The sequence below is a fragment of the Taeniopygia guttata genome, chromosome 2, assembly GCF_048771995.1.
Source record: "Taeniopygia guttata chromosome 2, bTaeGut7.mat, whole genome shotgun sequence".
Taxonomy (NCBI): domain Eukaryota; kingdom Metazoa; phylum Chordata; class Aves; order Passeriformes; family Estrildidae; genus Taeniopygia; species Taeniopygia guttata.
This window is the reverse complement of record NC_133026.1, coordinates 89,472,007-89,495,702: the sequence shown is the minus strand read 5'-3', so window position 1 is coordinate 89,495,702 and position 23,696 is coordinate 89,472,007.

Sequence of the window (23,696 nt, the reverse complement as noted above, 5' to 3'; positions counted from 1 at the left end):
GAATTGCTACTCCCTGTAAGAAGTCCTTAAAAGAAAGCTTCTTTTAGACCTAAGGACCTGGACTTTATTAGCCTGCCTGGAGATAAGGGTTTAGTTTGTGGAGGTTTTATCTCATTTAATGATAAGGTAACAGTTACCTGCATTGATTTAGTTTTTACTCAATTTTGAACAGTTGTTTTTGTTCTGTACATTTTCTAATTAATGCAAAATAATAACAAATGGAATTAGGGATTCATTTTCATGGAATACAATGCAATATAAATTAATAAAGACGATGAATGTTATAGAACTTCCTGAAATAGTAGCAGGATGGTGACTTTGAAGACTCCGGAGTTATAAGCAACTGACCAATGCCCAAACACTGTTCCTCAAAGAAATGTCACCTGGATGAAACCTGATTTCATAATAAAGGAAGCAGAATGCACAGGACAAATATCCATTGAATGTAAAACCTGTAAGCACATAAGAAGATTGGATGCAGCCTGGACTTTCAGAACAACTAAGACAGAGCAAGGTGTAGAGCATGTTAGCAAACACACAAAGTTGCTGTAAGCATATGTTATTATCAGGAGGATGACACTGTCAACATCACCACCAAAATGCTCCTGACATGCTGATGACTTGCTATAACAATTTCCCCCCCAAGAATATTAGCCATTGACCTTAGGAACTCAGACGAACAAAGAGTGAGAATAATACCATAGAAAGGAGGAAATACAGTCAAAAGTTTTGTATATATAGTATTGTGGCTCTAATATGTTTGGAAGTATAATCATTGCAACTATACTAAAATTTATTTCATTAGGCTTTATTTTTTAAAAATATTTTGGAACTTTAAATATTACCATTATTGTAAGAGTGAATCCCTGCATTTGCATGTTACACTTGTCAAGAGTGTGACACTCTCTGGCAATCTGTTCTATAACTTTCATACAATATATTGGTAATATAAGAGACACGAATATAAGAGACAAAACAAAACAGGCTTTGGATTTATTCATCAAACATATACCATCTGGACCTTTTTTAAATAATATTTTATTCCTGCAGGCTGAAAAAATAGGTTCACTGGAACAAAGACAACCGGCTATTTAAAAATAATCAAAGCTCAACTTAGTAAAAAAAAAAATCATATAAAGAGAAAAAAAAACTCATATAAAGCTGATGCATGGAGAGAAGTGATTTGCAAATAAGCATTTGTGTTTGCATATTTTATGATATTTATGGGATTCTCAGAAACCTGCATATATCCAGAGCAGAAAGACCCTTCATTCTGTGTTGGAAGACAAACATTCAACATTGTCATAAGACAACTCACCTTCTTTTTTTTTTTGTATAAATGGTTTCTTGACTGACCACAGCATGGTGCTTAGTTTTCTTTCAGCTCAAAAGCCGCTGAGCTTCTTTTTTTCTTTATCTCAGTTAATTTTATTTCCTTTACAGGTTTTGATATGTTGTTTTCCATTTTTTTTTGTAAAGTTAATAGAAATTTTTATCATTTTTCTTACAATTTCCAAACTTGCATGAAATATTCCAATATTGCAAGACTCTGCTTTCAGAAACAAAATCTCTGTGTGGGCAATTGAAATTTGTTTTTGCTGGTTTTTGTAGCTAAAATACTGTAAGATCATGTCAAATTTGTTGAAGGCAGTCACACACTGATTACTTTACAGAGACCTTTTCTCTTTTAGATTTTCCAGATAAGGGAATCAGAATGTAATTATATTATTTTCTGAACTCTGCCATATTGGCATTCCTCTTTTTCCATTCCATTTTCATTTCCTCACAATGAAGATTTTTGTCATACCTCAAGTAATTGAAGGTAACTTGTTTTTATATTGATATTAGAATGTATGGCTTTTGGTAGCACTACTGGCTTTTATGATCTTTATAACTTCTTGGGTGCTATTTATATCTTGTCAAATGTATAGATATGTCAAATATGTCAAATACAAATATGTCAAATATGTCAAATACAAATAATGTCAAAGACTTTAAGAGGAACTTCCAAAGAGCCATCAGTTATGCCAAGAAATTTTATACCAAAGATCTTATAGGCTCTGGGAAGTTGACTTAAGTCAGTATGGTTGTATCAGAAAATAATTTGGTTAAACTTTATTTTTCATAAATGGAAAAAGATAAGATATTCCTATCTATCATAATTTGTTGTTATTACTTCTTAAATCACACAATAGGTATCTACAGCCACAGGTCTACCTGCTCTATGTGTCTTCTTTTCACTTTCACATACCTTGTATATATGTTCCCTAAAAGAGAATGAAGAAGACCTTTTAAATTACTTTTACTGTAGAAGTTGTGCCCAATACCATTATTGCAATTGAAGAGACAGAAAACTAGATGAGGGTCCACTTATGCCTGGGAAACTTAAAAATATTATTAAAGGAAATGTGAATTTCATTTTATTTCTCAATAATTTGTTTGATTGTACCTTCCATCAAGAAAAATGTGGCCTGCAAAGACTTAAATTGCAATAAACTAAGAACCACTTCTCTGACCTTCACATCTGACTTTCAATCCATATCTTCCATTTAAATAGGAAAATAGCAACCTGTTCTAACTAAGATAAAGTATACACTGTAGCCAATTCCTGGAATAGAAAGACAGCTATGGTGTTTGCCACAGGCATATGAAATAGATAAAAGAAAGATAAGTGCTTTAAAAAAAGCTGGACCATAATGAATATATGGGAATGAAGAAAGGAAATGGTTTGTTTTCTTTCCCCCAAAGTAAAAGGAACAAAACTCTTTCGAAAAGAAGAAAACAGTTTTCCCTGAGAAGTAGGAATCTGGTATGTTTCCTCAATCTTAATAAAGCATTTAGGCAGAGGGAGCTCTCTGACACTTGAAGGGAGCAGAGACTGAAATGTTTTCCCTTTGACATAGTCCTATAATAGTGAGGTTTTATATTTAATGGGATGCAGGGTCATTTCCCGTGGGCTATTTAGTGGACCTTTGTAGCTTCAAAATGTGATTCTTTCCTCAGAAGGGCCTAAAGCTGATTATTAACCATGATTCATAAATTCTTCAGAAGGCGATCAAGTTAGGTTTATGAATTCAAGCTGAGACAGAATGCAGCTGCCTCCTTTTTGCCTGTAAATAACAAGAAGCAGTGCAACTTACAGAAAAATAACGTTTTTAAGTTGATTTCCCTTCCTCCTTGTCCTTTTCCAACATGAAAACAGCTGTTCACATGAATTCTTGGTACTTGCAAAGAGAAGAAAAGGGAAAAGAATGAAAAACCCCATGTCTTTCAATTTTTCATTAGAAAGGCACATCTCATGAGTTAGTTTTCTGAAACAGTTGTTGATTTGAAAGGGACAATTCAAAACAGTGGAAGGGTTGGGAACTGTTCACTGCATTAAATCAGTTCTGATATATTATCAGATCCAAGCAATGATTCAAACAATCCATGATACTGTGTTAAATATATAGTACAGTACAAATACATGGAGGAACACTAATAGAAATCCTTTAAGTGTCATTACCACACTGAAGGAAGATTTTGTCCAAGGCCTGTAGTTGCTCCGTTTCTCTGGGATAGAGCTACAGATTTGTAGGCCAAATACTCTAAATAAATAAAACCTGGGCAGAATGTATTGACTCCTGCACATTTTCTGCTATTTTTACTTTTCCAAAGGTTGCAACTATGAACAAGGCATATAAAAGTCCTACCATATCACCATAGATGATACTGTAAACTACAGCTATGTCTGTGATGCACAAAGACATATAAAAGTCCTACCATATCACCATAGATGATACTGTAAACTACAGCTATGTCTGTGATGCACAAAGACACAAACTCTGAATATTCTGTGAATCTGTGAAAATGTTTTTAGGATGCATAACATTGTTTCTATTTTATTCTGGCAAAAGCCTATTGTTATATGTAACTTAGTGGAAGTCTTCTAGTTAGTATTTAAGCTGGCTGGCTTGTTTTAAGTGTTTGGTCTAATGCTTATATGATCTCTGATCATCCTTTGGCTGAAGTCAGCTAGATTACTTACATATACTCCATATATGACAGTAGTTCCATTTACAGTGATCATTATATTTAAAGTTCAATTAAATTTACAATCTTTCTACCAATAAAAAACCTCTTCTGTCCAGCAAAATAAAGTGTAAGGACATATAACAGGTATTATTCTCTAAATAAGTAATATAATTTTTTTTCTTTGAACTGCTGATATTAGTATCTAAGTTAGCTGTTTGAATAGGACAATTCCATTTCCCATTAAGACAAAGTTGTGGATTCAGTTATTTTTTATTTGGCAGACATTTTAGATTTAGTTGTTCAAATGAGTGAAGGAAGAGAGGGAAGGACAAGAGCCATTTTCTTTTTCAGACATCTTATTCTTTGAGCTTTTCTATTTCAATTAATATTTTGATAAAATTCTTTTATTTAAAATTTATTTATTGTCTTGTTAACAACAAGTTATTTATAAAAATGCAGTCAGGTTGTGGAAATTTTTTATAAGTAAGCTGTCCTTATTGTGGGAGCAGGGAGCAGAGTTTAGTGTAGTAGCTGTGTAGTATGTATGTGCCTATTTATGGCTGTAGATGGGCTGATTCAAGAGGCATATGTTTATCTACATATTTCAGGTAATTTTAGTAAAAACTTTCTATTTTAATGTGTTCTCAGAAATATTTTTTTTTAATATTATGAGGTAGAGTCATATTTTTGTAGAAATGTTTTGTGTCTCTGATGCTACCTTAGTAAATCATGCTTTACCATGAATAAATGATAGTCCTAGGGTATATCATCCTAATAGTGGAACTCCATGATTTCTTGATGTTTATGCTTTGTGCTGACAGGCCCGTCCATGAAGTGCATTACTTCCAAAATATTTCCACCCATTTACTTCTTTCTACTCTTCTATTTAGCAACCTTAATTATTGCTGCCTACCTAGGCATATTTTATTTTTTCCGTATAAGGTACACTTAAAATGAACATTTTCTTAGCTGCATCCCTGGAAGACTTATTTTGAATGCCTGTAATGCAATAAATCAATGGAGCATCCACACAGAAGAGATTAAATATTATTTCACAGAAATATTAGCTGGTGAAAATAATCATACTTTGATTCACGTAATTTATTATAGTCTCACATTCTCCATCCTGTCTTGATAGCAAAGCTGCCAGTTAAGATCACACTGGAAGATTGCTGCAGTTTTTGCTGTTATTACTTGATATTAAACTTGCAATTTGTTATTATTTCAGCTATTTGTTATTAAACTAAAATGCTATTAAACAGAATGTTTGAGTATGGCTTGACCTTTGTGCTGTCCCACACCCTCTGCATAAGCATTTAAAGTGCTACATAGCACGATTTTCAGAGGAGGCCAAGGGAAGCTATAGGAGGGAATTGGGCAGCCTTTTGGACAGCCTTTTGATATTAATTTTGGACAACCAAACCACCAATTGGGAATTCCCAGTTGGTGGTTTGGTTGTCCAAAATTAATATCATCAGTGAAGTGGGAGATGTCTGGAGATTTTTCATTTTGGTTTGCTCTTTTCCAGGCTGAACAAGCTGAATTACTTCAGCCTCTCTTCATAGGGTCAAAGGCTTGCAGGAGGGAGACCAGTGTCTACAGTGAACTCAGGTAAAAACTTTCTCCAGCTATAACTTTAATAGCTGGAAATGTAGGAAGATGCCTCACTTTTGAACATCCCACACCACTGAAAATCCTTTCTCTTCTCATATAATTTTGCTAATCTTTTATCTCATTTTGATAAACAGCTTAACCTGCTTCTGTGGCTGTGCCCCTTTCTCCTCCTTACATCAATTTTTTTTTCCAGATAGATCCTTGTAATTTCTCAGCTGCAGACATTCCCAATTTTTAAGACTCCCTGTGCAACTGCTGCTTTGTTCTTCCCTTCATGTACCTTCCCTGTCCAAATATTTCTACTACTGGTAGAACCCTAAGTCTCCCTCATATCTTGCTTGTAATCCCTGGTGCAGTTATGAGCTCCTACAAGTTTCTTCAGCTAGCAAAGTCCACACTTCCTTAACTTCTTCAACAGCTGACAAAATGTAGAAATTGTAGATATAGATTGCAAGTACTAAAGTTTTGTACAAATGATGACAAATACACTGTTCCAATATTCTAGGGTCAACTTACCCTCTTCCACAAAAGAAACAAACAAAAGAAAACCCAAAAAAAAAAACCCCAAAAAAATCAAAAAAGAAACCCGCCCACAAACCAGCCAACCAAGGTCTAAGAAAGAAAGTAGATGCAATTATGATAGTCTCAGAAGAACCTGAATAGAAAATATATGCCATCATTGACAAGCACAGGAATCACACATCAGATGATATGATGAACTCAATTAATTGGATTTCTTTAATGCACTTACAAAATATTTCTATGCTTTTCTTCACTATATCTTCAGGAAAAGTAAAAAGCATTGAGAAAAACACTTTCCTTCCGGGGTGCATTAAGTCTGGCAATGGAGTTTTGAAGAAATTAAGCTGCAGACTGTAAAAAGGTCCTGGAATTCATTTATAGAGAAAGCGGATTTACTAATTCATCATATAGTTTCTCTGAGTTACTGGGATTTCTTAGAATGTGTCAAAATTCACCCCAAAATTCCAATGCATTATATGCAAAGTATTTGGGTACTACTTGGATAGAAAGGATGCTCTCTATAAAAACTAATTAAACTTTAGCATATCAGTATATTGATTATTCTCAAATTTCAAGTATTTCGGTGCCAACGAGACATTTTCATCCTTACTGCCAGTATATATAAATATAACAACCTTGTTGCCTGATTGCTACAGTTTGTCTTCTTTCCAAAGGAATGCAAGCCTACAAGTGACCAGCAGGAAAACAGCTTTGGTATAATTACAATTATCCCCATTATCTGTCTTTTGCAAGCTCTTCGCTTGAAAGAAGGACCATGTTGTAGAGAAAAGGTATATATTATGCAACAGTTGCACACCAGTTAATCCTGTGGTAAAGGCATAAAGTCTAGGTAAATAAACTGCGGAGAAACATCCTGAGCAGAAAATATGTGTAGTTCCATGAGCCCCTAGTACTAAAAGAAAAGTTATATAAATTAGGCTTTCAGGCACACTTGGAAACAAAGACAAACATGACAAGCAAATAAATTTGCTTATTGATAACTGCAGAAAATTCTGAATATTAAATTCAGAGGGATTTTGATGTTGTGTATCTCTGGGTGATCTAAGTTTCATTAAGAAAAAGAAATCCTTCTTTACAAACACTTGCAAAATAATTGCGCTTTTCAAAATTACCACCAAAATTATCTTTAGAAAGTTTTCTCTGTTGTTCCTACAGGTTTAATTTCTTTAATAGAGAATGTCCATATTTAATATATTAGAATTTTTGAAAAGTTGATATTCCTGAAAAGTAGAATATTGATTGAAAAGTTTATAAATAAGGGTCTGTGGGCCTTTTTTTTCAGAATTTTCAGAATTCCATAAGTTATTCATTTCTGCGTTCCCTCCAGGTCAATCAAACCATACCTAATGTTTTATTTTAACAAATGAGTAATTATAAAGGTATTAAAATGTCAAATTCTGTCCTGTGTTTTAAAAAAGTTAACAGTAATGTTGTTCTTTTGAAAGACTGCATTTTCAAACAACAATAATAACAGTAAAAATAATAGTATGATTTCTTAGTAGGCTTTGACATAAAAAATAGAAAAATGTATAAACTTATACGGTGAAAGAAATTGTAGACTTTAAAATCAAACACTTGACAACATCTTTTTAGGCTTTGTGTCTCACAGCTGGGATCTGATCCTGCAAAAAAGTCAATTTCTGTTATGCAAGGGGACTTCTAAACCATAAGCCTAGGCTGTAAAATTAAAATTGTGCTATCTAGTTTGCAAGGGTTCAGCCCCAAATGGTAGAACCTTGCCAGGCATTTCTTCTTTAAATAGATTTATGAGAATGTCTGCTTTTGTCTTCCTACAAATTAGAGATTGAAGCGTGCATATCTGGGGAAATGAAGCCAAAACTATTCTAGTCTAGTCTGAACCACAGCCAAAGGAGAGGCTCAGATCAAGTATTTGGATTCAAACTTTAGCTGTATGTATTTAGGGTTCTTGTGTGTGTATGTATATATTTATATTTATACATTGCAGGAGTCCAGATGTGTGATTTAATCTCTTCATGCATTGTATGACTTTATTTGCAATCCAGAAGTCATCTGAATGATGAGCTGAGAATTTATTTAGATATTGAAATAAATTCTAAGCCTCAGTGATTTTTTCTGCATCTACGGAACATATATGAAAGCCACAGTGGCTGATACTTTTATAGAATTTAAACATACAAAACATTAAATGCCACTAGTTTGTGATGAAAATTGATCTACAAAATGCTTCCCCCCCCCACACATCATGGCTAAATCTATGCTATATTTTATGAACCACAGGTAAAAAGTGAAGAGGTAAATGGCTGGAATATATATATAATATATACATAATAAAATGCAACTCATTTTTAATGTGAAGTAAAGAGAAGTGGAAATGGAAAGGACTTTTTATTGTTGTTTCTTCAAAAGTAAAAATAATTAACATTTTAGAGTTTCTATTATTTAGCTTACGTTCTTCATTTGGGCACTTCAAGCTACATAATTTCATAAAAGGAAATAGTAAAACTCCATTACGTTTTGGTCCTTATATTTATAAACTTTGATCCATAGCTAAAACATAAAAAAAAGTAATGCTATCTTTCTTCCTCCCCCCTCCCCCCCACCCCACAACCTACCCACCCCTTAACACTGAATGTAAATTGACCCACTGTACAATTTAAGATCAAGCTTGGAACTCAATTTAAATTCTAGCACATTCAAACTTCTTAAAAATATAAGTTCCATTCAAATGGGAGCTTTTTCACTGCACACAGAGCTCTAATCAAAAGTAGAACTGTATAGAATGGTTTACTTTTAATCCAAATCTCAGTGAATTTCATGAATCTGACTATTCAAGCTTTACATGACTGGGCTCATAAAAGTTATTTCTGCTTTTATGCATGATAGGTTGCGAGTTGCTGCTGCTTCTGGGCTTCACAACAAATGCCACAAACCAGAGTTCATCTCTGCCTTCATGCATTTTTCATACCTGCAGCTAAAAAGTAAAACTGTACTGATTGATAATAGTTACTGAATGTGTAAACTGTTAGAGAATGTTTTCCAGAGATTTCCACTAGTTTGGGTCACAGGGAGTTGAACTGGATAACTGATTATCCATAAAGATCACATTAGTGTATTAAAGAAGAATAGGTCAAATTCCGACCTCTCACACATGCACACAAACACACACTTCATTATTTTTCCCATTAACAATATTCCTGAGCATTCTAATAAACAATTATTTTACACCTTTTCTCAGTTGTAGATAATTCCTATGGTTTCTTCTTTCTGGGATAAAAATATAGTGGACTGTCTATTCTAAATGTGTTTCATATTGAGATATTTCCATTTTAGGCTGAATTATACCTTTTTTCTTTTTTTCTCCATTCTCTCTCTCCCTCTCTTTCTCTCTCTCTCTTTTTCTTTTCTTTTTTTTTTTTTTTTTTTTTTTTTTTGGTGATAAAATTGGCAAAATTCTTCACAGACACAAAATGTGTGGATCTCACTTTATGAAAACAGGCATATTTGGCCAGAATTGTCTTATCACATTTCTATAGAAAATGTATTGTTCTAGTTGTCTTTGTACAATGAATACAGGGGTGACAATATCCTTTTTCCTTCTGCTGATACTTAATGACTCACTTTCTCACCACAGCAGGCTGTTTGTTCCTTCATGACTAGAACAATGTTTCTCAGTTCTCAGGTGGTGCCATTTGGAAGCAAGTATCCATAGTAAAGTTTGAGGTGAACAGTTACATTTTAATAGGAAAATATCTGAAGGAAGAGAGTACCAGTAACTGTAAGATATATTCACTAGCAATATGGACACACATTTTGAGAAATGGTTAGCCAAAATTGACAAGCAAATCTGCATCAAAGAGAGCAGTTTCAGCTCTTCCCAAGCAACCATTTCTGTCTGCAGACAAACACAGAACATCATACCACCAGGTATATTTGGAATTGCACAATTAGGGCATTCATAAAGTAAGGCATGGCAAATAAAACACCCATTCCTTATTTCCCAGGCTTCCATGACAACTTCAGTGTATCGAAACAGGGACAGAGAGGCAGGTGGGGGAGTGGGGTGGTGTGATCCATTTGGAGCATACTACACAGCCTCTCTCATTCTGTGTTGGGACATGACACTTGACTGGTGTAGAGCTGGCTGGAGGCCACACCACAGCTTCACAATATGCTCTTGCCTCTCACTCCAGATGTTATACAAGATGAGACCATACAGGTAGCAATGAAACTTATCTCTGTATTACAGTTTCAACACCCAATACAAAGGAGAGGCAAGTTTACCCATTATCAATGAATTAACAGAGACTGTTGACTAAGAAAGCAAGAATGAAACAGAAGCTTAATGCAATTTCTATGGTATAGTTCTGAAAGGCACATTCTGAATGCATATTTGACCTTGTGTCTTGAACTGTGTTCACGTAGCGTTGTGGCAACGTCTTACAACACTTGAAGAGTGCAGCATGAAAATGGAGAATATTTTGCTTCTATGGTTTGAGGCTTTGTCTCTCATGAGTTAATGAAAAAGAAGACAGAATTAATTTCTTGTTCATTAACAGGTTGACTATCAAATCTATGAACTCCTGCACCTCCAGCATTACAATTATGAATTATCTAGAATGATTTGGATCAGTTGAAGACTCCCAGCCAAGGAGTATGAAGGAATTTCTGGAGCTGATTTTTTTCCTCTGTAATTAAAAAAACCCCAAAAAACAAAACAAAACAAAAACAAAAAAAACCACAAAAAAAAAAAAAAAAACACATATCCTGAGGTACATTTGTGTGTCACCTAGTGAAAACTGAGTTTTAATGTTTTTAACATGCATTAAATCTACCCAAAGCAAGCTTAAAAATATTTCTGGATGTTTTTTTTACCTCTGATCTTTTAACTTCTTGAAGTATGGCAGAATGGTTGAATGTTTAAGCCTGTGAAGAACAACTAATGGAGCAGATATTTTATCACTCTAAATGTTTGGATTTATATATGATTAGCAATCTGGTATGTTTTGATCATATCAAGTGAAATTTGGAGGAGTGTTGAAAATTGTGTGAGAAATATCTGAGTGAAGAAAGAATTAATTTCTAATTTTCACTTAAATTCCACTATTTCTCTCATGTTAATTTGTAATATTTGTGTTTGAGTATCCACCTAATTTACTTGATGTGTTTTTCTCATTCCTTTTCCAATTTACATATATTATTGTACCTCATTGAAACTATAATTTAAATCTTCCGCCTGTACCAATTAACATTATTTTATTCATGTACACAGACAAAAGAAGCTTTCAGATCTTTTTGGAAATAGTGACTTTACCTCAAACTAGAATATGCAGTAAGAGTTTGTATTAATAATATAATAGCAAAATTGGCCTGTTTAGTCAATTGATATCCTTTTTGATAGGGACAGAATTCTTTGGAAAACAGATTTGCTTTTATTCATAAGCAGATTAATACAGTTACTACTGAAATGCTACCCAACGCTCCTGAGTTTTCCATTATCTCTTGCAAGTATGTCAGTAAAAGTTCAAGAAAAGCAACTAAATAAAATTACTATAATTAGGTCAGTCCATAAGAGTTATGGACTGAGAAGTAGAACAAAGAATAGAATTATTGGTACACAGAAAGCAGTAAATCTCAGAAAGGGCTGCAGATTTGTACCACTGGAAAGAGATGTTAAACAAAGGCAATAGTTCATCGATAAAAAATTGAGAGTAGAGTCCTATGCTGTCTAGCAGAGGCAGAGGTTTACATCTGTGTCTGAAAAGAATCTTGAAGAAAGAAAGCAGTATCTTATGATTGATGGGTTAACATCACTGTAGACAGATCAAGGATGGTTGTGACAACTTTTAGAAGATTCTTTAAAAATTGTATGTAAGGTAGTCTTTGAAAAGGTAATAAAAGTTCAGAATTGTTTTGAATAAGCAATACATTATGATGCCTCTGTTGTTATTGGCCAATAAAGGATAGATTGATGGTCAGAAGAAACAACCTTAGCATTGATGAGAACAACAGTCAGGAAAATGAAAATGTAGAAAATAAGTAGCCTAATGATTTTTGATGGAGTATGTCAAACTGTCACTGTGAAAGTGTGTGGAAATAAATGTATAGTATGTTGAGATTTTTTTCATTTAGGACATGGATTCTGTCTATATAATAGGACATCTGTAGTTTTATGGCAATACTTGTAGTCCTGGAACTGTCTATTCCCTCTAGAGTGTCTTTGGATTAGATCTTGTGAACATACTTCAAATATGCATTTGCATGACCATAGAACCACAAAATAATTCAAGTTGAAAGTTGAAAGGGACCTCAAGAGGTAATGTAGTCCAGCTTCCTGCTCAGCAGAAGGGTCAGAAGAGTCAGCAATGAGATACATATTAACAGAAGGTAGATGTTTCCAAACTATTTTTTTCTTTCATTGATTGAATAATTGTTTTTCTACACTAGAAAAATATTATAGAGCTCATAAAAATGACATGTAAGGAAAGCTCAGATATTCTCCTGGAAAAGAATTATTAGTCAAGTATCATAGAGACAATCTGATATAGTACTAAATAGGAAGTTGCTCATTAAGATTATATGGATAATAACTAAATCTTTAAATGAGCAATCAACTTGCTAACAGGTAAACCAGACTGTCCTGGAAGGGGAAGTAATGGTCTGTCACAAAGATGCTTGCCAAAGTTTTCAATTAAAAAGTCAGTGCTAAAAGTTAGACCTTGATGATGAAAATCCTTCTGACATAGCATATGGCAATGCTATCAACAGAAAAAAAGAACTGAATACAGTACAGAAAGAAACAGAATGTGTCTGCATTAGCATTTTATTTCAGGGCAGGAAGAAGCTTGTGACATGAGTCTCCTGACTTTCCCTACTTATTGACCTTGGTTTCAGAAAACAAGTGTCTCAAAGTGCAGTTGGTAGATGTTTTCTGCAGCATCAGGAAATGTACCTGAACCTTTTTAATCACTAATAGCTTCACTGTACCAGACCAGTTAAAAAAAACCTCTTACCCCAAAATGTGTGGACATCGTATCCGTAGTACCAGCTACTCTACTCTACAGATTCACTCATGCTAAACCACACTGTTCAGTAGTGGAGACTTATAATGTAGGTGTAGACTTGACAGCTACTTATTAATTTATTTTGACTATGGAGTTATAAATTATGTATTCCTTTTAGATAAAATTACACTGAAACCTAGGGCCCAAGACAGTGCATATCATATACCCTGCCCAGTGGTCGCTACACAGGATCAGACTAGACAAGTCTAAAGTCTAAAGCCTCTGGTATGTGTCTTGGGTAGACAGTGGGGTCTGAGCATCTTTGTGGTACAGATCTATTATTTTATATCAAGATAATATAAGAAAATGAAGTAATGTGACTATGGAAAAAGGAGTGTGTGTGAGCCAGCATTTTTTAAATTGATGTTCAAATCACAATAACATAATTTTAATGCCTTTATACTGAAATCTGAAGAACATATTTCCAAGACTGCAATGCTTTTAAATGTTGGGGGATTTCTACCTATGTTTATAACATTACTTGGACCATCTGAATTTTGAAAAATATTTGCTCCTCTTGCGAAACATTTATAATATCTTGAGAAAGCAAAACTGAGATTCTCAGAGTCATGTTATTTCCTTTCTTTAAACCAAATTACAAATAATTTAGGTAAGCAAAATAAAACCGCATTGTTATAGTTTCGAATTTCTATGGAATACTGATACAACAATATTGATGTGAATATATATATAAATTTCTGGCTGCAAATCTTCTGAAACTGAGGGGCTGGAATCTATCAGCTCTCTCTTACCTATTCATAATTTGGATTAAAAAGGAGTTAGGATGGCAAGTTACATTTACAATGTATTTTTACATATTTATGGTAATATACACTAATGTATTTGTGATAATTATCACATTCTGTATGATTTTCTTCATTTTTTTTTCTTCATTTATTTATTACAAATACATTAGTATACCTTACAAAAAACAAGTTTGATGGTAAATCTTCATTCAATCTATTATGCGATTTAAAATGTAAACTCTTAGGAACATAACCAAGTATGTGGAGCACCTTGTGCTCTGGGGAGAGGCAGAGTTACCTCATCATATTATTGGCCATGAAAATACTGAACAGACATTATGGTAATGGTGATTCTTGAAGAAGAACATTTTCAGAATCTATTCTGTAGCTTAATTTCTTTGTCTTCACAATTTGAATTTTAGTAAATGTTGGTGAAATTTTGCCACATAACAAGGGGAAAATGTTATTCAGCCAGATTGTTCCACAGACCCTCATAATTATTAATATCTTGCTTGTGCTTTGAGGCAGTTACTTTTTCCAAGTTCTGGATTTATCTGTTTCCTTCCAAAAATAGTAGTACAATGATTCCAAAAAAACCTTAGTACCCTATTATGAGGTCTATTCATATTGTAGCACTCAGTATTAATCACCATGTGCTTTTTTAGACCCACATCTTTTAAAGATATTATCATCTGCTCAATTTTATATTCTGTGAATACTTCCATTAAAGGCAAGGGGCTTCTCACTGAGATTAAAGGTAAAAGCACATGCTAGTCTTTATGAGATGTCTTTGGAATGCTATTTTTAGCTTTGATTTACATATTGTCTATTTTTTAAAAATTAAAATTGAATAAAAGATAAACTTTGATCATAAATTTTGAGTCTTAATAGAAAACATTAGTTCACAAGTTATTTAAATAATTCCTGAAACATAACAAACTAATAAAATCAGTACTATGTTAAGTACTTGGGCTTGATGTAATTTTAAAATCAGTAGCTCAAATGTAGTTAATTTGCTGTATTTAATGAGTTCAGAAAAATATTACTTCATATTCATCTGTTTATTGCCATTTTGGTATATCAGGAAACTAGACCAATTAATGATTCCAAATACAACTTATAGCAAATTATCATTCCAAGCCTTTTTCCAAGTTTTATGTAAGGCTGGAAAACCATTGAAGATTGATCCTACTATTATTGAAAAGTGCAAATTTTATTAATTTCCACAGTAGTGAACCTGGATTTTGGACAAAAGGTTTTGTCAGCTTAGTTCTAGCCAGTATTTATACTGCAGAAAATATACTTCCATTACCCCAGTCTGCCTTATACATGTGCCACATGCTGCATTGATGTGCATCCAAAAATAATAAAACACTCAAAATGTGAAAGGAAGAAACTATTATGCATAAGTCATTGCAAGTACAAAGACAATTTTGTATCATGGGATGATGTCCAGAAACATGCTCAAAGTGAGGAAAGAGTTTTCTTTCTTTAAAAACAAACCTGAATCTTAATTTAAGCAATGTTTAGATCAAATTATTTTCTTTTCTTTATTTTCCTTGAATGGTTTCATTTCCGTTATGATACAGGGATTGGGTTTTGTTTCATTTTTTCAGTTACAATACTATTTACAGGTTTTATTCTTATTTATCATGGAAAAAAAAAATCTCTTAAATGTTTCCAGGCCCAAAACTAAGAGAAAAAAAATAAGGAAAATCTCTTTGATTATCTTGATCTGAGAACCTCTTCTGCTGGCAAGTCATTCCTTTTTTCTTATGTTTTCTTCCAGAGCCAAAGGACGTGGTAAGTTCTGAACTGCCTGGACATTTTCTGCTCTAGAGAAGTTGCTAGTCCCACAGCTGTAACATGTGGTAAGCAGGTGGGAGACCAGTCTTCAGCTGCATTTTGTTGGGGAAAAAAAATCTACTTTCTGTTCTGTTCAAACCAATTCACTTCCTACAAATTAGATATACTTTGGACCAGAGAATGAAAGGGAATTTCATCTTCAGTAAGGCAGAGTTCAGCTAGCAGATGGAAGAAGTAGTTTTATGTTCCTCAACATCGCACATCTCAGGTGAGGACTGGCATTGTTTTCTAGAAAGTTAAATATTATTTCTAAACAAATGTATCTCCTTTATCAGGCAAGTTATATTCTGATTCTATTTTGGCAAATGTGTAAGGAAAACCCAAAGTCAAGGAGAAGTAGTCAGCCTATGAGACAAATCTAAGCTGCCCCAAAAAGGGATACTTCTGAACCTGCTAAAATTTTGCCTGCTTGTACAGGCAATATTTGTTGAATATTGTATGCTTTGCTTTCAGAAACTTGTAAATTTTAAGCAGGAAAGAGTTGTTCAGGAAATATTTGCTCAATCAAAGTAAGTGAAATGTACAATACTATTCATTTTGACATAGTATTCTGAAAAAGTCTGATAAAATATGTTACACTAATTTAAAGAATGTTTTAAAGCAGTGAACTACAAAGTAGAGTAAATAATAAAGTCATAAATACAAATATTTTTCTAAAGAATGAAGACAAAGAGTGTGGAAACTCTTTGTTGTGGTCGTATTTAAACCAAAACTTCAAACATTACTTATATTTCTCACAGAATTGAGAAACAATATTTTCTCAGAGAAATTAATCTCTTGTAAAAACTTACAAAGAAGTTCCTATTCTGAGTGGAGAAAAATAAAATGCAGAATAAGCTTAGACATGTTTCCTTCTAGCTCCTCATCTTGCCCAACTCACTGATTCTGATGGCGTGCAAAAATATTTTCTTAAGGGACCAGAAACAGCATAAAAGAAAAAAAAAAAAGATGCTTAGAGGCTCTCCACTGGGATGGCAGGCATTTCTCATTGGTTATTGATTCCATTGATAACTTTTATAGATAAAGTCATAGAAGTCCATAAAAAATTTCTGATGTTCAGATGCCACAATATGGAGCACTGTACACACTGAAAATGTTTTAATGTTCTATTATTTAAAATATGTGTATTCCTCTGTTGCTCTAATTCCTTGCTCTGGTGCTATGTTTGTATCTGCAGTGAATAAGGCAGCACCACTCTCATTTGGTTATTTCTCATTTCACTGACCCTGCCAATGCCAATCCATAGAGAAAATAGACCCAAGATTTAGAAGAGTCAGTGGAGAAAATACAAGCCAAACCTCATGAAACAAAAACTAGTGAAAGGATTTTATCAGAGGCATTCAATAGCAACCTCAACATCTAAACATTTTTCAAAGCATCACATTTCCAAGGTCATGCAAAGGTCTTGGCATTTTGGCAGGTTTAACTGGGCAGTGTGGGTGGAAGCTCGCAACAACCTGCACAGAAACACAGGGGTAATGGAGCAGCCTTCTGCCTGCCCTGCAGGGCACAGTTTTGCAATGTTTAATCAAAAAGCTCCTCAACTTCTTGCAAATTCCAGGCCAGATCCTGCCAAGTAACAGCATGGAAAAGAAGCAGGCTTATGGCAAGAGCTGAAGGGCCCTGGGATCAAACTTTAGAGAGGTCTAAAGGGGTGCTGGCACCTTACCCATTAGGCGTGGCTGCAACCTGGGTGCCCATATTGGGCGCAGCATGGAGACAACTGCATGGGCTGTCTGTTTTGCCCGGAGATGAGGCTGCAAAATTGTTTCCTTTTGAATATTTTAAGCTTTTGGAAAGCTTCAATAGGTTGTTATTTCCTTCTGCTTCTAGTTAGCCCTTACAGTTGTGCTGTTTTGATGTGAGCTGACTCTGTGAGGTCAGGCGGGTTAAATGGTGTTTGATTAAAATCAGAACACCCAACAACTACTGTTTCACGTTTGACTTTGTTGGCCTCTTCATCTGGGAATTCAGGAAGACACCTTTAGCTTCAAAAAAAGGGGAAAAAAAGCAGGTTCTTTTTTCAGGGTTTTTTTTTTCCCTCTGTATGTCTTAAAGACAAACAAAGAGGAAAAGCCACATTGTGTATGTTTTTCTGGCAGTGGGCCTGCCACTGTTTATCAAACCAAGGCAAATCCAATTAGCCTGTGGCCTGCCTCCCAACCTTATTAACCTGCTCAGCTGTGAGAAACTCAACAGCCCCTGCCAATATCTCATTTCTCCAGCAGCTGATAAGATCAGTTCAAGATATTCAATGGGGTTTCCTTTCACTTCGGCTTCATCATAGTCACCAGCATCTTAACCGTGGTAGCCGGATCTTATTTTCCTCTCATTTACTACATGAAATAGGATGGCGGCTCCGAGGCCGATGCAGCTTGTTGGAACAAACAGCGATCAGGCCTTCGTGGTGTTTGACAGGACGGGCTGATTTTCCTTATCGCGGCTTGCCCACAAAGGCCCGGGCCAGGCCGGGGTTATTAGCATTCCTCGGTGAGATGCGTCAGGCCTATTTCTGTCACGCAGACAGATTGAGCCTTTCACTCAGGCTCGCGAATGAGTGACACATGGCCTGACTGGGAGGACAACATTGTTATTTGAGTTAAGAAATCAATTTGTATCAAATGTACACTGTAATTTATTTGTTGGCTTTGAAGGGAACCTGGCTGAGATAAATGGGAATGGGCTTCTTTCTTCCCCCCTATGCTGAGCTGATAAAGTTCTTGTGAAGCTCCAGATAGCTCCAGTCAGAGCCAAAGTGACAAACATGTTTAAAGTTGCACAGTGATCTTTAAATCTCAAAAAGAACACCTTGTCGGACATGATAGAACATTTTTTACCTTTTCCCTCTATCTGTCAGAAAGCTGCTGTGACACATTGCTTTAGTATTTTTGCTGACATTTTCTTTATCAAGCACATCTGTTTGTGGTCGAAAGATGCTTATTCCTATTTTCTTCAATCTACAGCAGCCTAGAAAACTGCCAAAAGGAAGGAAGAAAATGAGACATTCTTTCAAAGAATAATGCTTATTTTATTTTTTTAATTGTAACTTATCTTGATCAGTTTTCTTTTTGCTTTTGTTAAAAGAGAGAAGAAACATGTGGGGAACATGTATTGTGAGATCTTGTCTATTTCAAGAAGTTTGGTTTGAGTTCAGATTGATGGTACATTAAGATGTTGGTGTTAAACATTAAATTGTGAGCTATGGGATTGACATTATTCTTATTGGAGTTATAAATATAAGCCCAAGTGTTGCCTCTATGTATCAGTGTCTTTATCTTTGGAATAATTTGAATAATCAAAAGTTACATCTATGGTTTTATGTATGCTGGCAGTTATGACTCCATTATGAAAAAATGCTAGCAAACTAGCCACAGGCAGAGTAGCTCATTGACATTTCCATACAATAACCTGATTGTTTAGTTTTGGCTTTCAAAAGTGATCTAAATGTAAGAAGTCATATTAGATCACCATGTAAGGTACCTTACCCTTCCTCTGCATTATAGCCATCTGCATATATGCTCTTCTTTAACAGATGTGCACTTGTGTGAGTGCTCATACACACAAACATACAGCATCATAGACTGCAGTTCTCAGACTAGTCCACACAAAGTACAGCCATCATCAAAGCAAGGGCAAACTTGAGGCAGTCCAAAGTGGGAAGCCTGAGTCAAAGGGTCTTCAAGTCCTCTGGAAGCTAGGTCAGAAGTGATTCCAGACCAAAACCACTACATTATACAATCATTTTTGAGATAAGTTGGTTTTAAGAACCATTGAACTAATGAATGGCCTGATCACATCACCAAAATAGTCACACCATTCCCAAGAATCTCAGAGAGGCCCACTTATCACAATTAACTCTTCTCTCAGGCTTGCCAACCAATATATTTCACTCTTCTCTTTCTTGCCTTTCATCTGGGAATGTTGCAATCCTTTAGGTTGTAAGCAGCCTGCCAGCTTTAGATCTTGTTATACTTATGAGTACTGGCACTGTAATAGTGTTAAGCCTTACTCTCAGGTTTCTTCTGTGCCGTGGCCTTTAGGCGAGGTCTTGCCCTTTTACCTTTCTGTCCAGGTGCTGTTTTTCAGTGAGTAACATGTCATTTTTAATGTGATAGTTTTTACACCTCAGCTATGTGTTCCCACGTAGGCAAGAGCATCAGACTTTGTCTCACCTTACCAGACCGAAGACAATATATAATTTAAAATATCTAAGATGGTTTCTGATTTTTGTCCTCTGGTAGAATCTAGAGATGTGACTTCTGATTTTCAGGTGCTCAGAGTAGGCAATACCGCAATCCAGCTCTAATTAGCAGGAGTTCACGTGCATTTATATTTCTACATAAACATATTTTTTAAAACATGCATGTTCCCAAATGAGGACTGTACTTAGCCACACTCTTTTAGCTTTATCTATGTAGTCTTTGCAAGTATTACAGACTGAGAACATCAATCAATTCATTGTCAGATCAAACTCTTCAAGAAATCATACCAAATATTGCTTTAGAAATAACCATTGGCAGTGAAGTAATTTAGACCCCAGAACTGTCAGTGCAAGATAATACACCCTCTTGCTCCGATACAAGAGCACTCTGATTCATCTGTACAGCTTCACTCTATTAAAATAATACATCCTCCAAAGCACTTGTTTTGGCCTTCTCCTGCCTTATCTTATATCCCTTAGCGACAGAAAATGGAAGGAACTTAATTTCTCTTTGAGGTTTGTATTAATTCATTATGAGCAATGCCAATTTTCTCTCTGCAGTGAGTAGGCCCCTGATGATAGCATAAAATTGAACCTTATGCATGGAATTTGGAGACAAAGAGAACAGATGCAAAAATGTGTCATGTTTCTTCATGATTTTTTCTGTTATGCTCTCTAGAAGGCACAGTGGCTGGCAGCAGGGGCAAGCTGACATTCATCTGGTCTTCAGTAACTCACATGAATAAGAGAGACTGCTCTGGGTCAAGGGGTTCCCTTCTGTGTCTTACCTGAGAGCAATGAGTGTCTGTATGTGGAAAAACCTGTGATGAAACCTGTGGGGCAAGCAGTGTGAGAAACCCAGCAAGCAGAGAGGCTTCAGGAGCAGGGGTTCCTGAGGCGTTCAGAGTCAAAGAAACAAGAGGACAGGGAAAAAAAAAAAAAAAATAGAAAAGAAAAACCCCAAGAAAACTCCCTTTTTTTCTAGAGAGGATTGCATTGGGTTTGGTTCAAGAAACTCTTGAAAGTTGTTGCATTCAGAGCAAGGCTCAAAAAAAGCAAGGATACAGTGGGCAAAGAAAGATTTATTTTTTTATTTTCTTACTTTTATTGTCTTACTTAAGCAGGCCTCACTTGTCTTTTTATAAAGGTCCATTGTTTTAGTCTGAGCTAAAATAAACTAGAATTTCAGAGTTCCTTGGATGCTTTTTGGCATGCTTGCTATAAAACAATATCTACCTCAAATTTATTGCTGACTCATAGTCCCTTCCCTGAAGATAACTCTGTATGCTGAAAGCTGCAAGAAATAGCAAACTGGGAGGCAAAGAAAAGGAATTGTAGCTATTTCAAAAGTAATTGCTATGAACTGAAAATTTACATGTATAAGGTATGAATTATAATTTTCATCTGTAAATGATGGAAATTTAAAACTCAGAATGATATTCTGGTCTTTAATAAAACAAAACGCTGTCTGCTTCCTTAACACTGACTAATTACTCAAGTGAAGTGTCCTGCATTGTGCAACCCCTACTGACACAAAATGGCTCTCTGTCACCTTTGGGTAGTCAGACTACAGATGTAAAGATTTATCTCAGGGTATCAGTGTCTCCTTGCTTAGGTGTTGAGCACATGTCTGGAAGAGGTTATTATTTTCAGAACACTATCATGGTTCTAGAGACAATGGCTCCTTATATTTCTCCTTGGAGAGAAGGGAAAGGGAGAAAAAATAAAGTAATGTATATTTTCAGAAGCTCATGCTAAAGCTCCTGTGGAAGTAACTTTTCTGGGTCTGCATTTAGAGATGTAAACAAAATCATGCACATGAAAGCCCATTATGAAATGAGAAATCTGTCTACCTCCTTTGCTCCTAGCTCTCTGGGACAGCTGTCTTGAAATGCAGTAGGGTGTAGGGGAGTTGAACATTGTTAAGAGGCAGTGCTGAACTGTGTTGCTTGGTTGTGTTTGGGAGACACACCTGCTAAAAAGGACGATGTCATGAGTTGGAGGGCATGTTAAAACTGTAAACATATCAAATTCTGGACCAATACTAAAAATTCCTGGGAGAAGGAGCCACTCTAAACTGAAGGTAGTAGGAGGTACTAGAGTTAAACACCTATTTGAAGTGCAAGAGTTAAAGCCTCAGAGAAAAAAAAGTAAACAAAACTTCTACTGAAGAGTATTTTAGAAATGGCAAGTATGTCCATCTGTGAATAATGAAATAACCTATGTCTAGTGCCTGCATACTACATGCTCCCACTGACAAGTGACAACAGCTAAACAGCAAGTGCTCTTGATGAAGCCACAGATGTTAACAGAGCTTAACCTAAAATTATGATGCTCATTTTGGGACTAGGAAAAATGAAACACTAGAAGCTTCAGTTCCACTTCCCTTTTGAGGGATTTCTGAATAAAAGTTTGAGGTGGTGTTCATTTATTAGCCCCAAATTTTGAATTGGTTAATTTTTCCTGACAGTCAAGTGATGGTTAATACAAAGATGATCATATCACTGCTTATTAATATAGGCTGTGAGACAAGCCTTCCAGATATTAATATCTTTAAGTTTCTTGACTCTATATTTTCAGACAAAAAGCATCCATGTAAATATTTTCTTCAAAATCATTTTGGACAATTTCAGCCAAAACAATTTGGGGAATTCTGACGACCTTTTATTTAGTCCATTATCTATTCTAGTTGATACACCCATTTAAAAAGAAAGAATTTGATGGAAAGCAGACTACTTGGCAGACTCTTGGCTTTTTCTAGGTCCTTTTTTTAAATGAAAACAAATAATTGTGATCTTACCATCTAATTAAAAACTGGATTATAATGTAGATAGAGTAGATAGCAGGACTAGGGTTATAACAACATATCAGCATTTTTGTAGCTGTTAATTTTAACTCTGTATTTGAAATAATAGTCTCAAAAATATTTTGTTTGTTCAATATTTTGTTTGGTTTTATTTGGTTCAACTTCTCTGAACAAGCTGCTGGAGTAATGTCACACAGTAGAATGTAATCCTTAGGTGAACAGGTAGATATAAAGCTGAGATATTTGTTATATCACAGACCAGGAACCTTTGGTTACTGATTAACCCTTAGTAAGAAAATGCTTTCTGATTTAGCAAGGAGCAGATTTTTATATTTAGTAGAAAAACTTGCCTTTGTTATCTTAACAATATTCAAATATAAATGAATCATATAATCTCTTCAAAAAGAAAATACAATTCCAAAGGTTTAATATTAAATCTTTCGGACTATTAAGTGGCACAGTGGTGCTGCTACAGATCTAGGGAGTCTCTTTCATATGATCTCCTAGTCTTCATCCTGTCCAACACTGCAGGACTTAGAGATAGCCTAATTCATATGAGATAAACTTGGCGAGGATCATTTCCCACTTTCAAATGCAAACATACTATCACACATTTCATGAAAGAACATCCCTTCTCAACTGTAATTCTTCAATTATCAGTTGCAGAAGACCTGAATAATGAACTTGATTTCTCCTGGGCTTTTTAAGATAGTCCTCAAGAGGCACCAAATGCTTTGTATTACACACAGTAATTAAAAAAACAAAAAGCAAAACAAAGAAATGCCAAAACAAACCAAAACCCTAAACTAACAAAATGCTACCTATAAATGCTATAAATGCTATTGTTCTTCCAGAATGGGTAG